Here is a 21611-nt window from a genome sequence, read left to right as displayed (position 1 = left end):
CCCTTGGCATAAATATTTGCATTTATAATCAGTTTTCCACGTCCCTTGATTCCACCAGAAAATACAACATTTTCTTTGTAAATTCTCTTTCCTTGGACATTTCCATGGAATTCTCTTGAAGAATTTCTTTGGGACTTACCAGGTTGGTAAGTCAATGTTTTTTTTTTTTTTTGTCTTGAATTGAGTTTTGTCTTTTAATACCCTTGAAGTAGGATGCTCGATGGTAGAACTCCTGTTATGAGAACATGGACCTTTAATGTGGCCAGCAATCCCCAATTACTAACACACACACACACACATACACACACACACACACACACACACACACACACACATGCTTATGCTTATGTATACATAATGGCTTTACAACTTTTGCAATAGTTGTTTAGCTGTTAATTATTCTTTCAATTTTAAAGTGGAGATAGGACCCCACCATGAACTTGTCAAGCTTTTTTTTCCCTTTACAAATTTAGCTTCAGTTTGAAAGGAAATGTAATTGATGAAGCCCTTGCTGTGTATCATGAGTTACGGGTATCTAGCATGGATTAAAAGGAAAGAAACAATAAAATATCATAGGAATGTGTGTGTGTGTGTGTGTGTGTGTGTGTGTGTGTGTGTGTGTATACATGAAGAAAAGCATCAGTCTGGACTTGGAGTGTTTAATCTACCAAAGCTTTGTTATTCTCTTTCCTGTTTGTACCAGTTTGAATTATTTGGCTCTATTTGGTTCTATGGCAGGATATTCAGTTTCGGAATAGAAGAAATTGAAGCTTATTTTATATACATGCAAGAATACCATGCTCATTCAGTCATATAGAGATAGAAAGAGTAATCCAATGGAAATAATTTCTTCCCCCTATTCTTGTGCTTTTCCTAAGCTTTTAGGGTATGAGGGTATGATCTACTTCTGCCTGTGGTATCATCTTAGACTTTTTGATACTCTGGAGGATACTCCACAGCTGAGCCTACAAAATGGCGACTTCCTTCTTGGTGGCCCTCTGTCATTGCTGATGTCATAGCTCGCCCTTCTTCCATACGTGGGAGGTGTATCATGTATGGGGTATACCTGGTGCATAAAAAACACCATGCTGATCACTTACTCATCTCACCTTTGAGCCTTCTTTTTGGAAAATAGGTATTCTATGAGAAATAGAATTTCAAAACCTAGCAAAATAATACACAATGATTAAGAAAAACTACGTTTTGGTGGAAAGTCCATTCTTGCTTAATTTTGTAAAGTGTAGAATTTGCTTCTGGCATTGGGTTGGTATTTTGTAGAACATAACAGAGCCATAGATATTGCCTTCATGTGTCTTCAAAATCTTCTTTTAGAAGCCGGATGTCTTGGGGTGCCTGGGTGGCTCAGTCAGTTGCGTGTCTGACTTCAGCTCAGGTCATGATCTCACAGTTCGTCAGTTTGAGCCCCACATAAGGCTCTCTGCTGTCGGCACAGAGCCCACGTTGGACCCCCTGCCCTCCTCCGCTTGCTCTCTCTCTGTCTTGAAAATAAATAAAAACATTTTATAGTGAAACACAAATCCATAAAACCAAGAAAAGTTTTCAGGAAACTATAGAATGTCATCATTTTTGTGTTTTGCACCATCCAACATGTGCAGTGTGTATTTCCGGGTACGACAAGCATGCAGAAAGACAGTATCACCAATTCCATAAAAGGCTGCCGCGTGTATGAGATTCATGAGCAATAATGACCAAACAAAAATCGTTACTTTTGTGCTCAAGTCTTAGCATTTTAACTCAATACAGCTTGGTTTGCCCTAAGTGGTTTTCCATGTCCTGGTTAAAATTAGAAAAAGCATGAAAGTGATTTGAGTGGATTCCTACAAAATAATGTTAATATAAGTCCCTCCCACTGGTGACTAATTGATATTGTAAGCAGAAAGTATGTTTATACTATCAAAACTAAAAATATTATCCAACGAGTTTTTACTGAGTAAATTTGGATTAGTTGGCTGACTTCAAAGTTGAGTCTAAAGGAAGTGAAAGGTTACATCCTTCAGATCAAATAACACAGGTCATGACTGTGAATAAAATGAAGTATGTTGACTCGATGGCATTGACCTTATAACAAGTTAATAATGAAAAACTGGCTGTATCTAGAATTTAGCAGCTCTTAATAATAGAGTTATTATTAACTTGTTACTAATATGTTTATTCATATATTTTATCTTAAACACAATTACCAGTCTCATTATTCTCAGATAAAACAATGAGCTTTTGCAAAAGCTACATGGCATTGTCCAGAATTAAAGAAAGATTTTGAACATCATAAGCAGATTCCACCAAAAGCATATCCACACTTCATAAGTTACTCTGTGCCCCTAAGGTCCAAAAACTTAACACAAATTTATGTTACAGAATCAACACACAGTTTCATTGTAGAAATTACTTTCAATTTTTGAGTAACGTATTTAAAGTATCATATTCTCAGAAATGTATATTTTTAAAAAGATAAACAGTCACTGGCTTAACTGTTTCCAATTATTCCTGTGACTGCTTGGAAGTTTATCCATATGGTTTTCCACATTACCATTTGATGTTTAGACATGAGATTATTGGAATAATTCTGTGAAAAAGCATAGACAGCTGGACTTTTGGGAAGAGTAACTAAGGGATTTATAAGGTAGATAAAAAGTAAACATGGCCTGAATCTCCACACAATCCCAACACATTCCTGTCTCCTTTGAATTTTTTTTTTCTTAGTGTTCATTTATAAGAGAGAGGGAGAGAGAGAGCACAAATGGGGTGGGGGTGCAGAGAGAGAGAGGGAGAGAGAGAGACAGAGAATCCGAAGCAGGCTCCAGGCTCTGAGCTTCAGCACAGAGCCCAACGTGGGGCTCGAACCCACAAGGTGTGAGATCATGACCTGAGTTGAAGTCAGACGCTTAACCGACTGAGCCACCCAGGAGCCCTGGTTCCTGTCTTCTTTGTAGGGCTGAGGACACTTAGGGAATCTGGGGGCAGTGGCCTGTGTCCACAGTTGTTGGTTTGTCTAGCTCTGTTAAACATGAGTTGTCAGTCTGGAATGTCAGTGTTCAGGAAGCAGTCATTGTGTAAGAGACATACAAAAGGTGGGATAGTCAGGGTCCGGTTGCAGGTGGTCAGGATGTTGAGCCACCATCCCAAATCCCTGGCTTTGCATGGTGAGGGATGTTGGGAACAGCACAGCCAGGTGGAAATGGTCTCTGGAAGCAAGCTCAAGTCCCCATTTTATCCCTTATAGGTTCTCCGACTTTGGGCAAGGCATTTAACCACTCTGAATCTTGTTTTATTCATGTTTAAAACAGGAATAGTAATGGTCTTGTCTCTGAGGATGACTAGAGAAATGAAATGAAATTTATGCTTATAAATGTTTAGCAGTATGTCTTTTATATGATAAAGATGCCAATAAATAAATGGTAGCTATTATATTATAGCTACCCATTATGTTTTCCTGCATAGGCTATATAAAGCCTTTATGTATTTGTTCAGAGGTATGTATGTCCACAGCTTAGCTTGACGTGATTTTATGTAATTAGTCGTTGCCAGCACATTTATTAGGGAGGGATTGGCCAATAAATAACATGAAATTGACCTTTGGGAAGATCTTTTGAAAATTCACCCATGGCTGAGATTTAGAGAAACATAACCAACAACCTACCTAACCATCATAGGTAAAGTCATGCCGTTAGGTATTAAGGAAGGAGCGTTGCTGGTATTGAGCCTTTAAGTATAACTTCGATACTATATACACTAGAGGATTCCCTGTAGTTATGTGATCAAATGAAGGGTAGAATAACACAGGGTTCGTTGGATACTCAACAGAATCTAGGAGAATAAGGAGTAAGAAACTCAAATTGTATGAGAAGTTTAACCAAATATAACATAGACCTGTTTTCTGATATAATGGACCTAATTTTCTTTTATGCTGGGTCATCACATCACTTGGTCAACTTAGGCACTTTGGAATTTGACTCATATAGATAATGGCCCTCTTACAGGTAGTATGCATTTATAATGCGAACTGCTTTGGATCTTTCTCCGTACCATGTGTTGTCCCAGAGAAGGTCATGAACTACCACCAATTTGTGAATATTATTTCATATTCATAAGGCATAAAATTTTTTTGAGAAGCTTGTTAGCTAGAATATGAAAATTTAGCCAATGAAAGAACCGAGGATCTAAAAGATCCGCTCAGATTTATAAAACCAATCATCGTAAATCATCGTAAATCCATTTGCTTTGGTCAGATAGTCCATTTTGGACAAAGCGGAGTGTACCTATATTTACATCCAGCACATAAGTGTTCCAAAATTTCAAGTTGAGTTGATTTACCTGTTTGTTTCCCCAAATTTCTTACTGAAGCAATTTCTGACTATGACCAAAATTGCAAACATGTAAGTATTGAAGTAGGACCACATGCTGTTTTCACCCAACTTAAAGCAGGAAATGTTGGCAAGGATAGAAAATCCTTCTTGGATGGTTTCCCATTGGCTTCCAAAGGGAGTAGATAAGCAATGTATGAATACCCAAACATTTGGGTTTTTTTTTTTTAATCTTCACTAAATCCTTACACAAACTTTAAAAATCCTATCCACCCCTCATTTATCTACACAATATATTTGGAAACAATAAAGGAAAATCAATGAGGCATTGAGTTGGCAGGTTCGTGGAACCTGAATTCAGTGTTTGACTTTGAAAAATAGGGCTGTAGCAGAGCTGCTGAGATATCCCACTGGGAGGGGAAGCCGATGGTAAGCCGGGAGAATGTGCTGCCCTGGGTGTCTTTGGAATTGGTAGTACTCAGGTTTGTGGATGCAAATCCAGAGCAACATACCATTCGTTACTCATCCGGAACTCAGTCATCTGAGCTGATAAGGTGCATGCCACACAAGCACAAAGGAGCTACAATCCAAGATTTACTGTAGGGACTGCGTAATATGTAGGTACCTGCCAATGCTACTTGGGATGATTAGCAAGCCTGTAACAGCAGAAACATGAAATAAGTAAAGTGACAGTATAAAACCTGTAGTAGGCATTTACCGAATTCACAAGTATTCTGAGAGAGAGGGGCGGGGGGATGTTGGCATTAGATTCAAATACAAGAGGTTTTCTCTTGATACAGTCTTTCTGTTCATTAGATGAAATACACATTTTTAGGTACCTGGATCTTTTTTTTCATGATTTTTTAACTTCATGGTATCTCAACCCTTGTCTTTTTTTTTCAGTTTATTTATTTATTTTGAGAGAGACAGTGTGTGGGGGGGGAGAGGGGTCGAGAGAGGGAGAGAGAGGGAGAGAGAGGTCCGCGCTGTCAGCACACAGCCCAGTGCAAGGCACGAACCCCTGAACCATGAGATCATGACCTGAGCTGAAATCAGGAGTCGGATGCTTAACCCACTGAGCCGCCCAGGGGCCACTAAGTGCCTGGATCTTAAAGAAAGTGGAGATTCTATAGCCTTAGGTTGTGCTTCACAGAAAGGTGATGGGCCAGCCTTATTCTAGACCTAATAGACCAGAGGTTTGCTTTTTTCCCCTAAATGCAAGAATTCTGTCTACGAATCTATCCCCAAAAATCTGTTTGTTTCTTAAGTTAGACACTTAGTGATCTCCTGCATATTCAGGTCTAAAATTTTTGTTAATTATATTTCTTGATTGCCACCTTTATGCCTACATTTAATTTTTCTGGCAAAAATGATACATTGGCCTTGCAATAAAGATTGTAATATTACATGGGCACCTGGGTGGCTTGGTTGAGCGTCACACTCTTGATTTTGGCTCAGGTCATGATCCCAGCGTCTTGGGATGGACTCCTGCATCTGGCTTCATACTGAGAGTAGAGCCTGTAAGAGTCACTCTCTCTCTCTCTCTCTCTCTTTCTCTCCCTGCCCCCTCCCCAACTCACTTGCTCTCTCTCTCTAAAGTAAAAAAAATTAAGTTAAAAAAGATTGTAATATAGATTTTGGATTAATAGAATGGATATTGACATGCTTTTTGGTTATTTGTTACTGAACTGATTCTGAAGGTACAAATACTGTTTATTTCACTCCATATTCTTTTGAACTTTACTATAGTTATATCCTATATTACCCATAGTATAAGTTTTTGAGTAATTGTATGGCTACTCGTTAGTACTTTTCTGACCTCAAGCAGACCTATTAAGCACAGAGAACTCTAAAAAGATCTCTCTGCTTTCAACAATAGCCAAATTATGGAAAGAGCCTAAATGTCCATCAAATGAAGAATGGATAAAAGAAATTGTGGTTTATATACACAATGAAATACTACGTGGCAATGAGAAAGAATGAAATACGGCCTTTTGTAGCAATGTGGATGGAATTGGAGAGTGTTATGCTAATAAGTCATACAGAGAAAGACAGATACCATATGTTTTCACTCTTATGTGGATCCTGAGAAACTTAACAGAAGACCATGGGGGAGGGGAAGAAAAAAAAAAGAGGTTAGAGGGGGAGGGAGCCAAAACATAAGAGACTCTTAAAAACTGAGAACAATCTGAGGGTTGATGGGGGGTGGGAGGGAGGGGACCTCATCACGGTGGGTGATGGGCATTGAGGAGGGCACCTGTTGGGATGAGCACTGGGTGCTGTATAGAAACCAATTTGGCAATAAATTTCATATTAAAAAGAATAAAAAATAAAAATAAAGAGATCTCTCTGAATTGCTTTACAATGAAATGAATTAATGGTGAGACAGTTAAATAGAAAACATTTTTAAAAGTACCTGTGAATTAATACACCATTGGTATTTCTTAGGCATTGGAACGTCTGTATTTGTAGCTGTTTTCTTATGCACTCATGGAAAATGAAATGGGATTTCCCTAGTTTTATAAGCAGAAGGATGTATTTTATTAATTTACCTAACCGTCATTTATTGAGGAAATGCCATTGCCAGTGTATGAAACAGGGAGAGCCCATGCTATCTTGGAGATTATATCCCAGTGGGAGAGAAAGAAAATAAATGTGTCACAGGCATAATAATTTCATATCCAGACAAGTTCTTAACGTTTATTTATTTTTTTGGGACAGAGAGAGACAGAGCATGAACGGGGGAGGGGCAGAGAGAGAGGGAGACACAGAATCGGAAACAGGCTCCAGGCTCTGAGCCATCAGCCCAGAGCCCGACGCGGGGCTCGAACTCACGGAGCGCGAGATCGTGACCTGGCTGAAGTCGGCCGATTAACCGACTGCGCCACCCAGGCGCCCCAATATCCAGACAAGTTCTATGAAGGAAGTCAAACAGGGTAATATGTTAGAGTTTAATGTGGTAAAGGGAAAACTTTTAGAAAGGGGAATGTGAGAAAAGGCTCTGGGGTTATGAATTTAAACTGAGACAAGAATGAGGAGGGGTGCCTGGGCGACCCAGTCAGGAAAGTGTCCAACTTCGGCTCAGGTCATGATTTCGAGGTTCATGAGTTCAAGCCCAGTGTCGGGCTCTGTACTGACAGCTCAGAGCTTGGAGCCTGCTTCGGATTCTGTGTCTCCCTCTCTCTCTGCCCCTCCCCTACTCAGGCTCTGTCTCTCAAAAATGAATAAACGCTAAGGGAAAAAAAAAAAAAAAAAGAAGAAAGAGGAAAAGCCAACATACGAAGATGCTGGGAATTAACACCGTGAAATCTGAGACTGGAATGTGCTTCGCAGATACAAAAACAGGGGCACGTTAATAAAACACCGCGCCCCGAGGTGAGTTCTTCTGTGAATCACAGCGGCAGCCTTCCCTACACTGGCTTGGTGCAATTCTGCCCTCCCCGGGTCCTAGAGAAGGTTCTCTGTGAGGTCACCGTGCAGGGACCGTGGGGGTAAATACCCGAGCCCCTTTCTCTTTGCCCGGGGTACACGCTGGCTCACATTTATCCGTTTCCTGGGCAGTTAGACGTTGCCATGCGACTGACTCGTACCAAGAGGGTGTGGATGGAACCGGCAAGTGTCCACGCAGTTCCTGTCCTCTTTCCCCACGTGTTTGCAGAATTCAGATAACTGTGAGGCCCTAAGGAGGGCGGGTCCACACAGTAGACCGTGCCTGAATCCCTACGTAGCCACGTGCAAGGCGACCCGCCTGTCGGCAAGACTTCTTTCGGACCAAATGTGAGTAAGTCCTCCACTTCTGTCTCGTTAAGTCCCTGCGTGTCTCAAAGCGGCTGGCATTGTGCCGACTCACCCAGCAGACCTACTACGTCTCGTTCTGTGTGGACACCCTCCGTCTTCTCCCATTCTGACTACGTCTCCTGCCATACGACCCCCAAATTACTTTCTGCTGCCCAAACGTCTGCATCTCCCCAATTCAGAATGAATGACTAGCAGCTTTCAGAGGCCAAGGGCCCACAAAACGGGAAGCTGTCAGCGAGTGGCCACTATCGCAGGGTATGAGATATGGTTCTTAAAGACAGTTTATTACTATGCCTGAGATATCTCAGGTATCTCAGGAGAGTGGGGGCAGAATCCACAAGTGTGATGCTTTGTTCCCTGCACGGCTGAAGGCATACTTTGGGCCAGCTTCTAGGAAAGCTTCCAGAATCGCAAGTGTCAGGCTCTTTCTTAGTTTAGGGGCTTAAGGTGTGCCTGATTTGGCACCTTGAGAATGAGAGAGAATGCAAGGTACATCTTGCTCAAATTGAAATCTTCCCGATGTAAAATATGAATTATCTTTAATTTTTAAAAAGTCATGCTTTCCTCCCCCTTTTTAAAAAATTTTGAAAATGTTTTTTATTTATTTTTGAGAGAGAGAGAGAGAGCGAGTGAGAGAGAGACAGAGACAGAGGGGGGAGAGGGAGACACAGAATCCGAAGCAGGCTTCAGGCTTCGAGCCTGATGCAGGGCTCGAACTCAGAGCCGTGAGATCATGACCTGAGCCAAAGTCAGATGCTCACCCAACTGAGTCACCCAGGTGCCCCTCCTCCCCCTTCTTACATATGGACCCTCCCTTTCAGACAAGGCTCTCATCTTCATTTATTAGTGTCCTTCCATCTGTCCTCAAGTGACAAGTGATTTAATGCTCACAATAAAAGTCATTACAACTTCCATGGTGAATGGTGGGAAATTACACTGAGAGTGGTAATAAACTATCTTTAGGAACCATATAAGGGGAGAGAGGCTGAAAATTCAGTTGCAGACGCATGAGTGAAGCATTAGGGAAGGACTTCCTCTCCCTGACTGGTGCGTGATGCAGAGAAGGAAAGGTGGTTTTTCTTTGAAGACCTTCCTCTTCTCGTCTCCTGATTTGGTGTCTGAAGGACTTTAGAGGCACCAAGTGCAAGTTGTCACTCTTCCGTGGATGGGTTAACAATCCACGGCTGAGAAAGTTGGGGGGAAATACGGGCTTTAAAGCCAAGCAGGTCAGACTAATTTTGGCCACTTTGTATTTCCACGTCCAGATCTCATTTTTCTCCGTGGTTGGTAATACAGTTCACTGCACAGGGTTGTTGTGATGTAAGCTATAAAGTGATTGGCAAATAATAACAATCACAACGGTAATTAAACGAACAAGGAAATGAATAAAATGATGAAATTGACTGAGTGCTTGGGTGCACCGAGCCCTGCTTTCATTACTAAATGTGCCCTCTCACAAGTATCCTTGATGGGGAACTCTACTGCCATCTCTTTTTCACAAAGGAAGAAATAAAGGAACAAAGATTATGTAACTTGCCTAAGGTGGCATTCTAAATAAGTATGAATTCCTGCTACCTTCCTAGAAATTGATACTGTTTTTGTGACTCTGTCTGGCCCCCTCCCCTTTTACTTTAAATGCTCTGCTTGCCTGGAGTTTAGACTGAAGAATTTGGGTGCTCACTATCTGTCCGTCAAGAAGAATCAGATAAAAACAGTCCATTTGAGTATATTTAGTCTGTCAGGAAAGAAAAGGGATATGAAAGAAGTCAAATAAAACCTAAATAAATGGAGAGACATACTGTGTTCGTGGACTGGAATACTCAGCATAGTAAAGATGTCAGTTCTCCCCAGCATGATTTATAGATTGAACCTAATTTCTATTAATATCCCTGCGAGGTTGTTGTGGACATAGACAAGCTTATTCTTAAAACTTTATATGGAAAGACACAGGACCGAGTAAGCTGAAATTATTTTGAAAAGGAAGAATGAGGCGGGAAGGGTCACTCTATCTTACTCTGTAGCCACAATAGCAAGACAATGTAGATTGGCAGAGGGATAGACTCATGTATCCATGGATCAAATTAGAGAACCCAAAAATAGACCTACAAGAAATGTACGCAGTTGATTTCTGACAACAATCCAAAAAGATGGTCAATGGAGGAAAACTAGCTCTTCCTACAAATAGTGCCAGAGCAATTGGACATCCAGAAGAAAAAAAAAAAAAAAATGACCTTAGCCTCAACCTCACACCTTGTGAAAAAATTAACTCTACATGGACCACAGGCTTAAATTTAACATTTAAAACTATAAAACTTTGAGAAAAAATAGGAGAAAGTCTTTGAGAACTAGACGGGCACAGAGTTGTTAGATTCCATGGAAGGGATAAAACTGATAAATTGGATCCCATTGAAATTGAAGAACATGGGGCACCTGGCTAGCTCAGTGGAGCGTGTGACTCTTTTTTTTTTTTTTTCAACGTTTATTTATTTTTGGGACAGAGAGAGACAGAGCATGAACGGGGGAGGGTCAGAGAGAGAGGGAGACACAGAATCGGAAACAGGCTCCAGGCTCTGAGCCATCAGCCCAGAGCCTGACACGGGGCTCGAACTCACGGACCGCGAGATCGTGACCTGGCTGAAGTCGGACCCTTAACCGACTGCACCACCCAGGCGCCCCTTTTTTTTTTTTTTTAATTTACATCCAAATTAGTTAGCATATAGGGCAACAATGATTTCAGGAGTAGATTCCTTAGTGCCCTTTACCCATTTAGCCCATCCCCCCTCCCCCAACCCCTCCGGTAACTCTCAGTTTGTTCTCCATATTTCTGAGTCTCGTCTGTTTTGTCCCCCTCCCTGTTTTTATATTATTTTTGTTTCCCTTCCCTTATGTTCATCTGTTTTGTCTCTTAAAGTCCTCATATGAGTGAAGTCATATGATTTTTGTCTTTCTCTGACTGACTAATTTCACTTAGCATAATACCTTCCAGTTCCATCCACGTAGTTGCAAATGGCAAGATTTCATTCTTTTTGATTGCCAAGTAATACTCCATTGTATATATATACCACATCTTCTTTATCCATTCAGCCAACCATGGACATTCGAGGTCTTTCCATACTTTGGCTATTGTCAGTAGTGCTGCTATAAACATGGGGGTGCACGTGTCCCTTCAAAACAGCACACCTGTTTCCTGTGGATAAATGCCTAGTAGTGCAATTGCTGGGTCGTAGGGTAGTTCTATTTTTAGTTTTTTTGAGGAACCTCCATACTGTTTTCCAGAGTGGCTGCACCAGTTTGCCTTCTGACCAACAATGCAAAAGAGATCCTCTTTCTCCACATCCTCATCAACATCTGTTGTTGCCTGAGTTGTTAATGTTAGCCATTCTGACAGGTGTCAGGTGGTATCTCATTGTGTTTTTGATTTGTATTTCCCTGATGATGAGTGATTCTGAGCATTTTTTCATGTGTCAGTTGGCCATCTGGATGTCTTCTTTGGAGAAGTGTCTATTCATGTCTTTTGCCAATTTCTTCATTGGAGTATTTGTTTTTTGGGTGTTGAGTTTGATAAGTTCTTTATAGATTTTGGATCCTAACCCTTTATCTGATATGTCATTTGCAAATATCTCCTCCCATTCTGTCGGTTGCCTTTTAGTTTTGCTGATTGTTTCCTTCGCTTTATTTTGATGAGGTCCCAGTAGTTCATTTTTGCTTTTGTTTTCCTTGCCTCTGGAGACGTGTTGAGTAAGTGGTTGCTGCGGCCAAGATCAGCGAGGTTTTTGCCTGCTTTCTCCTCGAGGATTTTGATGGCTTCCTGTCTTACATTGAGGTCTTTCATCCATTTTGAGTTTATTTTTGTGTATGGTGTAAGAAAGTGGTCCAGGTTCACTCTTCTGCATGTCGCTGTCCAGTTTTCCCAGCACCACTTGCTAAAGACACTGTCTTTATTCCATTGGATATTCTTTCCTGCTTTGTCAAAGATTAGGTGACCATACATTTGTAGGTCCATTTCTGGGTTCTCTATTCTGTTCCGTTGATCTGAGTGTCTGTTCTTGTGCCAGTACCATACTGTCTTGATGATTACAGCTGTGTAGTGTAGCTTGAAGTCTGGGATTGTGATGCCTCCTGCTTTGGTTTTCTTTTTCAAGATTGCTTTGGCTATTCGGGGTCTTTTCTGATTCCATACAAATGTTAGGATTATTTGTTCTAGCTCTGTGAAGAATGCTGGTATTACTTTGATAGGGATTGCATTGAATATGTTGATTGCTTTGTGTAAGATCGACATTTTAACAATATTTGTTCTTCCTATCCAGGAGCATGGAATCTTTTTCCATTTTTTTTGTGTCTTCTTCAATTTCTTTCATCAGCTTTCTATAGTTTTCAGTGTATAGATTTTTCACCTCTTTGGTGAGATTTATTCCTAGGTATTTTATGGTTTTTGTGAAACTGTAAATGGGATCAATTCCTTGATTTCTCTTTCTGTTGCTTCATTGGTGTATAGGAATGCAACCGATTTCTGTGCGTTGATTTTATATCCTGCAACTTTGCTGAATTCATGAATCAATTCTAGAAGTTTTTTGGTGGAATCTTTTGGGTTTTCCATATAGAGTATCATGTCATCTGAGAAGAGTGAAGGTTTGACCTCCTCCTGGCTGATTTGGATGCCTTGGAGTGTGTGACTCTTAATCACAGGGTTGTGAGTTCAAGACCCACATTGGGTGTCAAAACTACTTACAATCTTAAAAAAAAAAAAAAAAGTGAAACACAAAACAAAGCAAAACTTTCGCATTGTGAATGACCCCGTGAGGAGGATGGAAAGACGAGCAACAGACAGGGAGAAAATGTTTGCAGAGCACATATCTGACACATGAAGAATGTCTAGAATATATTAAAAACTCTCCAAACTAAGCAGTCTAATTAGAAAACACATAAAAGGTACGGACAGACTATTCACCTAAGATGTACAATTGGCAACGGAGCACATGAAAAGGTGCTCAACATCTTTAGCTGTTAGGGCAATGCAAATTAGCACCACAATGAAAGATCACTGTACACTCATCAGAATGGCTAAGATTAAAAAAAAAAGTGAAAACAGCAAAAATCTGGTGAAGATGTGGAGAAACTGGACCTCTTGTGAATTGCTGGTGGGCATGTAACATGGTACCATCACTGAAAAGACTATGGACGTTTCTTACAAAACTTTAAATGTAACTACCATCTGACCTGGCAAGTGCACTCGTGAGCATTAATTAAACTTATGCTCATGTAAAAACCTGTCCACAGATGTTGAGAGTGGCTTTATTTATAATAACCTTAAACTGGAAGCAACTTGAAGGTCCTGCAGTGGGCAAATGGTTTCACAAAATGAGGCACATTCTTGCTGTGGAATACTACTTAGCAATAAAAAAAGAATAAAATATTGATAAACATGAAAATTTAGATGGATTTCAAGGGAATTATTCTGGGTGAATAGAGGCCAATCTCAAAACAATTACATACATAAAAAACGATTCTAGGGGCGCCTGGGTGGCGCAGTCGGTTAAGCGTCCGACTTCAGCCAGGTCACGATCTCGCGGTCCGTGAGTTCAAGCCCCGCGTCAGGCTCTGGGCTGATGGCTCGGAGCCTGGAGCCTGTTTCCGATTCTGTGTCTCCCTCTCTCTCTGCCCCTTCCCCGTTCATGCTCTGTCTCTCTCTGTCCCAAAAATAAATAATAAATGTTGAAAAAAAATTAAAAAAAAAAAAAACGATTCTATTTTTATGTTACTCTCAAAATGACAATATGATACAGAGACTATAAAAGCAGTGGCCAGTTGTTAAGTCAGGAGGATAGTGTATTACTACAAAGGGATGATAGCAGAATTGATCTTCATGGTAAAAGAACAGTCCATATCTTGACTTTGATGGTGATTACATGAATCTACATCTGTGAGAAAATTGCATACAGGTACACTCACGTGCATGTACCGCTTGAAATCTGAATAACATCTGCAGATTGGGCAAGTGCCCATTTCCTGGTTTTGATATTATACCATAGTTATGGAAGAAATTACTACTAAGCAATTGAGTGGTGGGTACATGAGACCTCTCTGTACTGTTTTTGCAACTTCCTGTGAATCAATGGTATTTTTCCAAAATAAACAGTTAATATGTAATTTTTAAATAGAAAAAAATACTAGCATGTAGACATAAATCCAACAGTAGATATACAATTCATGACAAAAGTTATAGTTTAATAATGCTCAAAAGAGGAAGCCGAAATAATAGAGGGTATACTGTGCTTTAACAGGGGGAAGTTCCAAATCATCATAAAGAAGGGAATTTTCCTACAACTAATCCATACACTCAATGCCATTGCTATTGGATTATTAATGAGCCTTCTCATGGAACTCAATTTATTGAAAAATTCTGACAGAAAGTATAAAGCTATTGCATATATTATAAAGACTATGGGGCACCTGGGTGGCTTGGTCGGTTAAGCATCTGACTTCAGCTCACATCATGATGTCACCATTCACGGGTTCAAGCCCCATGTCAGGCTCTGCACTGACAACTCAGAGCCTGGAGCCTGCTTTGGATTCTATGTCTCTCTCTCTCTCTCTCTCTCTCTCTCTCTCTGTGCCCTCCCCCCTCACCCCCTCTGTCTCTGTCTCTCAAAAATAAATAAACATTAAAACATTTTTTAAATAAATACTATAATATCTAGACTTTTATGGTGAACATTTCACAACACATACATTAAATTATTATGTTGTACACCTAAGACTAATACGATGTTATATGTCAGTTGTATTTCAATTTAAAAAGAGTTATTAAGAAGCTATAATCATTACAAGTATAGTTCAGGAATAGAAAAAAATATTAATAGAACAGCATAGAGAAAGTAGAAAAAGAGCATAGAAAGTCAAGGAGTATTATCAAGTATTGGAGAAAAGAGAGACTATTCAGTACACGGTGTTAGGCCAACTGCCTGTTCACATGGAAAAGATAACATGCAGTCTCTTTCATACACTATTCATTAATGAAGATCAATGACCAAATATGAAAAACAAAATATAAAAATGTTACAAAAACAGTAAAAAACTAAAACCAAACCCAAATCCTTCATTATACTTGAGTTGGGAGAAATTTCTAATAGAAAACATGAATAGCACAACACCCAAAAGTAAAGATTGATCTATTTGATTACATTAGAATTGAAAATTTCTATTTGGCAAAAGGCACATGAAACAAAGCACAAAAGGGTGTAAATATTGCCATCCATAGGAACAAACAAACAACAGGGGTTAGTACCCTGAATTGGTAAATAAATCCTACAAATACAAAGGAAGAAAACCCAGTAGAAAAAAATAGCAATTAATGATGGAGGAAATCAAAATTACCAAATGAACATACGAAAAGATACTCAACTTTTCTACCAATCAGGGAAGTGCAAACAAACACATGAAAACAATGGCATATTATTTTAAACGGGCAAAACAGATACTACATGTGGCAACAACATGTCATGGTGAGCATAGCAGGAATAAAAGATTCCTCTACAAAGGGCTGCAAATTTGCTTAATTTCTGCAGGTGCCATTCTGATTCTTTATAGGAGTAGCACCACCTATGATTGTACCATTCATGGCAACACTGCCCATACGTCGCTGTAGATAAGTGAAATCGGTACCGCCATTTTGAAAAGCAACGTAGTTATATTAAAAAAAGATCAAGATCACGTACCCCAAATGACTCAATCATTCTACTCCTAGATATTCTCCCTCTTGAAAGTCCAGCATATGCTCACAGGAAGTCATAACGTGATGGTTATTGCATTGCTGTTTCTAAGAGCCAACAAACCAAAAATCTTAACAAAAAAGACAGGATACTTGATCTAGGTTTATAACTATAATCATACACAAATCTCAAAAACATATCATTAAAAAGAGAAGTTAACTGCAAAAAACATATAAGATGTCAAATATGTCATGTTGAAGACTCAGAAACATCTGGGTAGGTAGATGATAGATGGACAGATAGATGGACAGACTGACAGGTACACAGTATGAGCACAGAAATGTACATGGGAGTTATATGCATCAACGTCAAGATAATCATCCAGGGAACAAGGGTTAGAAAATGGGAAGGAGTAAGGTCTGAGCTGGGACTCTAATGTTTTCTGCCTTTAAATGATCCAAAGGAAATAAGATAAAACACGTTAACATCCGTTTAGTCTCAGGGTTAGGTACACAGATACCTATTACTTTATATTTACGCATTTAAAATATCTAATACGTCGAAATAATTCTGAAAGAAAGAAGAAAAAGCAAGTGAGCAAGAAAGAGGTAATTGACTGGTAGAGATTTTATAAGTAATAAACCTGTGCCTTCCCCGCAGCTGTTTTATTTTATTTTTCAATCTCCTGTAGCAGCAATCTGGAGAATGAAATGTTCCTCAGCGAGGATTCAATGGGAGGTGGAGGAGGTGACAAGTCTAAGTGACAGGTGGGGGGGGGTGACGTGTTGCACACAAGCCTCCTTAGTTGTGTGTGCACCCCAGGGTCAGGACAGCTGGGATGTTGCTGGGATTTTGAACAGAAGTCAACTTGGCAGAATTGTAAAAGCAGTTCCCTCTGGCTGGTAAACATATTCAGGAGCCCTCACACCTGCCTACTCAGGACTTTTCCTTACGGGCTCCTGAAGGTCAGCGGGACGGGCAGTACAGCCCATCTCCTCACACCCATGACATCTTGGAAAAACATGCCAAGTGTGGCCGTCAACATCTCCTTCAAACCACCACTGAGTTTGACACAATGAAAGATTTTTTTTTTTTCTTCTTCTCGGCAGTTACTCACGGGGAAAAAAAAAAATCCTACATAAAATGATTAAATTCCCAAATATTTCCAGACTATTTGTGAACTTGCATCCAAGCTGCTTCTCTTCTTTTCTTTTTTTTCCCTTTCCAGACTTGTGTTCGTTGTCCGCTCCCCTTTCCAAACAGCAAACAAAAACTTTATCTGGCTTGTAGGACAATTCCTTCTTAAATTTTTTTTTTAAATTTTTTTTTTTTTTTAACGTTTATTTATTTTGAGACAGAGAGAGACAGAGCATGAATGGGGGAGGGGCAGAGAGAGAGAGGAAGGCACAGAACCGGAAGGAGGCTCCAGGCTCTGAGCCATCAGCCCAGAGCCCGACGCGGGGCTCGAACTCAGGGAACGTGAGATCGTGACCTGAGCTGAAGTCGGACGCTCAACCGACTGAGCCACCCAGGCGCCCCGACAATTCCTTCTTAAACACAAGAGCAAACATTTTTAGCTCTGTCCCTAGGTCTGTCAGCTTAGGGAGAACTTTGGAATCAATTGAGCCTCTGTTGTTCCACCTTTAAAATGGATTACAAAATAGATTACTACGTCAATGAGGGTTAGACCAAATGACTTAGGACGGCATAGCGAACTTAATGTATATCTGCTGTTCTTAATTGTGAGGATAATCGCGATACTAATTGTCAGAGACATCATTAACCTAAAGAAAAATAGCATTGTAAACAAAGGAGTGGGAATGGGATACAAGAAATTTTGGTAAGAAAAGCAATGGTCCCTTGACAAAACAACACTCTAGATATTTTTTAGGGGCGCCTGCGTGGCTCAGTCAGTTATCGGACCTCGGCTCAGGTCATGGTCTCCCGATTCGTGAGTTCAAGCCCTGCCTTGCTCTGCACTGACAGTGTGGAGCCTGCTTGGGTGGGAGTCTCTTTCTCCCTCTCTCTCTGCCCCTCCCCGACTCATGGTTTTTCTCTCTCTCTCTCTCTCTCTCAAAATAAATAAATTAAAAAAAAATTTTTAAGTGTCTGGGAAGCTTGAATCAGCAAAATGATGGTTGAAGCATGGTCTCTGGAACCAGATCACCTGGCCTCAAATGTCTCTTATACCATCTTGAACAATTTATTCTATTACTCTGTGCCTCAGTTTCCTCCTAGGGTTGTTGTGCGATACAGGAATGAGTTAATAGGTGAAATCCTTAGAGTAGCTCCGGACACATCTATATACTGTGATGGTCTTTTTTATTTAATTTCTTTTAATGTTTATTTTTGAGAGAAAGACAGAATGAGAATGGGGGAGGGGCAGACAGAGAAGGACACATAGAATCCAAAGCAAGCTCCAGGCTCTGAGCTGTCAGCACAAAGCCCGACACGGGGCTTGAACACAGGATCCTTGAGACCGTGACCTGAACAGAAGCCGGAGGCTTAACTGACTGGGCCACCCAGGCGCCCCTGTGATGGTCTTTTTGATGTGCCAACTTGGCCAGGCTACACTTGCCAGTTTTTCAAATAAACACGAATCTAGGTGTTGGAGGGAAGGTCTTTGAGAGACACCATTAAAGTTCATAATCAGCTGATTTTAAGTGAGGGAGCTAATCCTAGAAAATCTGGTGGGCTCAAGTCCATCAGTTGAAAGCTTTAAAAGCAGAACTGAAGCTTTCCTGAAGAAAAAGAAATCAAATCCTCCCATAAAACGTCCACGTCTGCTCACATCCAGGCGCCCCAGCCTGCCTTTCTTGGTGGCATGCCCTGGGGGGGGGGGGGTGCAGGAAGGGTGGTCAGACTTGCCTAGCCAGCCCCCACGGCGACATATGCCAATTCCTTGCAGTAAACCTCTCATATACATGTCTAATGGTTCTGCTTTTCTGACTGAACTCTTCCTGATACATGTGCACAGTGCTGTAAAATAAAGCACTACGAAATAAATCACGATTATTTTAGGTTTGAGGTTTACCAGTGTTGGCAGAAGAGAACATAAAGTTTAGTTAGGAAAAGGAAAGGATGTCGAACATTATTTGGAGGACAGGTAGCTCCTGGATACTGATAACGAGATACCTAAATTCTCCTGCCATCACAAGACCCAGGAGTAGACCCCTGCCACCCTCAGTCAGTCCTGGCCTCTCTGGACGCCCCCTTCTTGCAACTGAGGTCCCCTGGGAATGATGACTATTCCTCACAGCACCCTCAGGACTATTTTCGTGCCTTGAGAAAGAGTAATGCATTTTTTTGCCAATTACAAAGCGTCCATTTTTTCCCCCTTTTAATATAACTGTAAAGACTTTAAGACTTCTGAGAAGAAATCCATCTTGCCTCTTTATACAAAGAGTCGATTATGACTGGGGCCGGGATGGCACAGGAGCCTGGTTGTTTGGGGGGCCTCGTCTGTCAGAGTATGTTTGACTACTTGAAATTTGAAAATAAATGATCCTTGAATTCACCAAAGCATTTGAAAGAATGCACTCCGTAGGAAAAGGAGATCCTTCTGATATGGAGCCACTTTCCAGGTTGGTCAAATGTGACACAGTGGAAGTGTGGTTTGACAGCCAGTTTAATTTCACTTTGCTCTGTGTGTGTGTGTGTGTGTGTGTGTGTGTGTGTGTGTCTGTGTGTCTGTGTGTGTGTGTGTGTGTGTTGGGGTGCGGGCCTGTGTGTCTACATGCGCACGTGTTTGCGTATACGCGTGTGTGTGGCAATAGGATTCTGTCCTCCGTCAACGGTCACTTTCTTTCCTTCCATGTGATATTCTTTTACCTCTTTGGCATTTCTCCATAGTAACATATTTTCCCCACTCAATGCAGTTGTTGACGACTGGCTCAGTACGATGCCTCCACTGAAGGCAAGAGGAGAGACCAGGTGAACTCAGGCCTACACTTCTATTTGTGCAAATGTTGTGATGAGATCTGTAAATACCTTCTCCTTTGTGCCTATACAGTAAAACCTTGGGTTGCGAGTAACGTGTTCTTCGAGTGTTCCGCGAGGCGAGCAAACCTTTCCAATACATTTTAACTTCAAAAACGAGCGATGTCTTGCAATGACTGGTATGTGATGCTGAATGTCACATGATCACGACTGAGCCAATGGTGCTTGAAATGCACTTTGATATACAAGTGCTTTGGATTACAAGTGTGTTTCTGGAATGAATTATGCTCGCAAACCCAGCTTCTACTGTATTTTGTTTACATTGTTAGACTAGTTTTTGAATAGAGAGATTGAATTCCAATGAAATATCATTTTTAGCAATCCTAGGCCAGATGGTGAAACCAGCCAGCCCTTTCTGAGATCTGTCCTCTGCACATCTTCTAACCTCCCCAGCTGTCCCAACTATGAAGACTTCACCCCAGGACATAATCAGAGATGATCGGTTATAAGCCATCTATGCAATACTGTCAACTAATTACTGTCTGTTGGGGAGAAACCATTTTTAAATCTTCCCTTTGGCTGTACAGAGTTTTCATACTTTAGTCTAAACGTGTGGTGGAAGGAGGTTTTTGGAAGGGACGTCTAATTTTCAAGCAGGAGAGAGTACCGACCACACAGTTGGAAGGGCTGGGTTCAAGACATGGCCAAATCAATGTGTGCCTCTGAGTAAGCACCTTGAGGTTCACGGTCTGTGAAATGGGGGTCGTATTATCTGCTTAGCGAGTTGTTTTCAAATCTTAAACCGGTCATTTACTTAGATGTTCTTGGTTAAGTTGCAAGCAGTCTGCAAATGGAGAGATTTGCTTTCTCCCTCTGTAAACACACTGTCTTCTCTCCCCAGGCCCCCAGGCCAGGCAGCCAGCCAAGAGCACCCTGTCCAAAGGGCTAAAAATCATAGGAGCTGATACGTATTGAATCCTACCTAAGTGCCAGGCGCTGTCTTCTTGAAGCTGAAGAATTTGTCTTCTCAACACGACGGCCTTATCAGGTAGGTACTATTCGTGTCATCATCACCCCCCATTTTGCACAGAAGGCAACCGAGGCACAGGAAGGTCAAGGAACTTATCCACGTGTTCACCGCCAGCATGTGGTGGGGCTGGAACTTGAACCCAGGTGACCTGGCTTGAGAGCAGAGTTATAACAAGTCCACTGTACCACCATGAGTGTAAACCCTGTGTATTGAATGGAATCAGACTACTCCGTTCTTCTGTAGAAAGTTAAAAATCAAAAGAGGATAGGTAAACGAGGTGGAGGAAAAAATACTTTGGGGCCCATGTCGGGCCTAGGTGAGCTGGGTAAAACCCAAGATGCTGAAGGTGGGTAAGAGGAGCCGGGAGGGCCGAGGAGGCAGTACGTATTCACGAGGTCTTCAAGCAGCCACCCGTGGGGGGAGCGTTCATCCTGGCCCCGCGTGTCCCCTGCTGGATAGATGGTAGCTGCTTGTCAGGCTCATTGGCAAGTTACAGCTACTGGCCAGACGGACTGGCCCTGTGTCTTTTGGAAAGTGCGAGTGTGTGTTGGCTCCAGGCGTCTCCCATCTGCTGAACCCCCTGGCTGCGCTCCCTGCTCTGCTTGCAGAGACGGCACCCGCCGGGCAGGCTTTGCGGTAGAGAGGCTGGACGTGTGATTGTCGAATACCCGGGGTTGGGGTAAGGAGATCCTTCTGTCCCGCTTGCACACCGCCCTGAGATGATTAGCAGCCTCTTCCTACCCTTTGCTCTCACTGTGTGCTCTACATGGACTTAATAAGCCATGTGGTAATTTGGTCTCTGAGCCCCTCTGT

General features: G+C 41.4%; 1 protein-coding gene across 20 annotated transcripts in view; it reads left to right on the top strand.

Annotated features, from left to right (window-relative positions):
- LOC147580697 (uncharacterized) overlaps positions 1 to 21611 on the top strand; it is a 403830-nt gene that overhangs the window by 329540 nt on the left and 52679 nt on the right. For 16 of the 20 annotated variants that reach the window (XR_015251002.1, XR_015250994.1, XR_015250990.1 and 13 more), the window contains 2 exons: positions 19842 to 19947; positions 20670 to 20816. The gene's annotated coding sequence lies outside the window, so the exon portion shown is untranslated. The remainder of the gene's footprint in view (positions 1 to 19841; positions 19948 to 20669; positions 20817 to 21611) is intronic. The other 4 variants (XR_015251004.1, XR_015251003.1, XR_015250999.1 and 1 more) reach the window with 1 other exon arrangement.

This window comes from Puma concolor, chromosome B2 (genome assembly GCF_028749965.1).
Source record: "Puma concolor isolate L17-30 chromosome B2, mPumCon1.1.hap2, whole genome shotgun sequence".
NCBI lineage: Eukaryota > Metazoa > Chordata > Mammalia > Carnivora > Felidae > Puma > Puma concolor.
The sequence above is the reverse complement of the archived record's forward strand: the minus strand, read 5'-3'. Positions and strand labels throughout refer to the sequence as shown.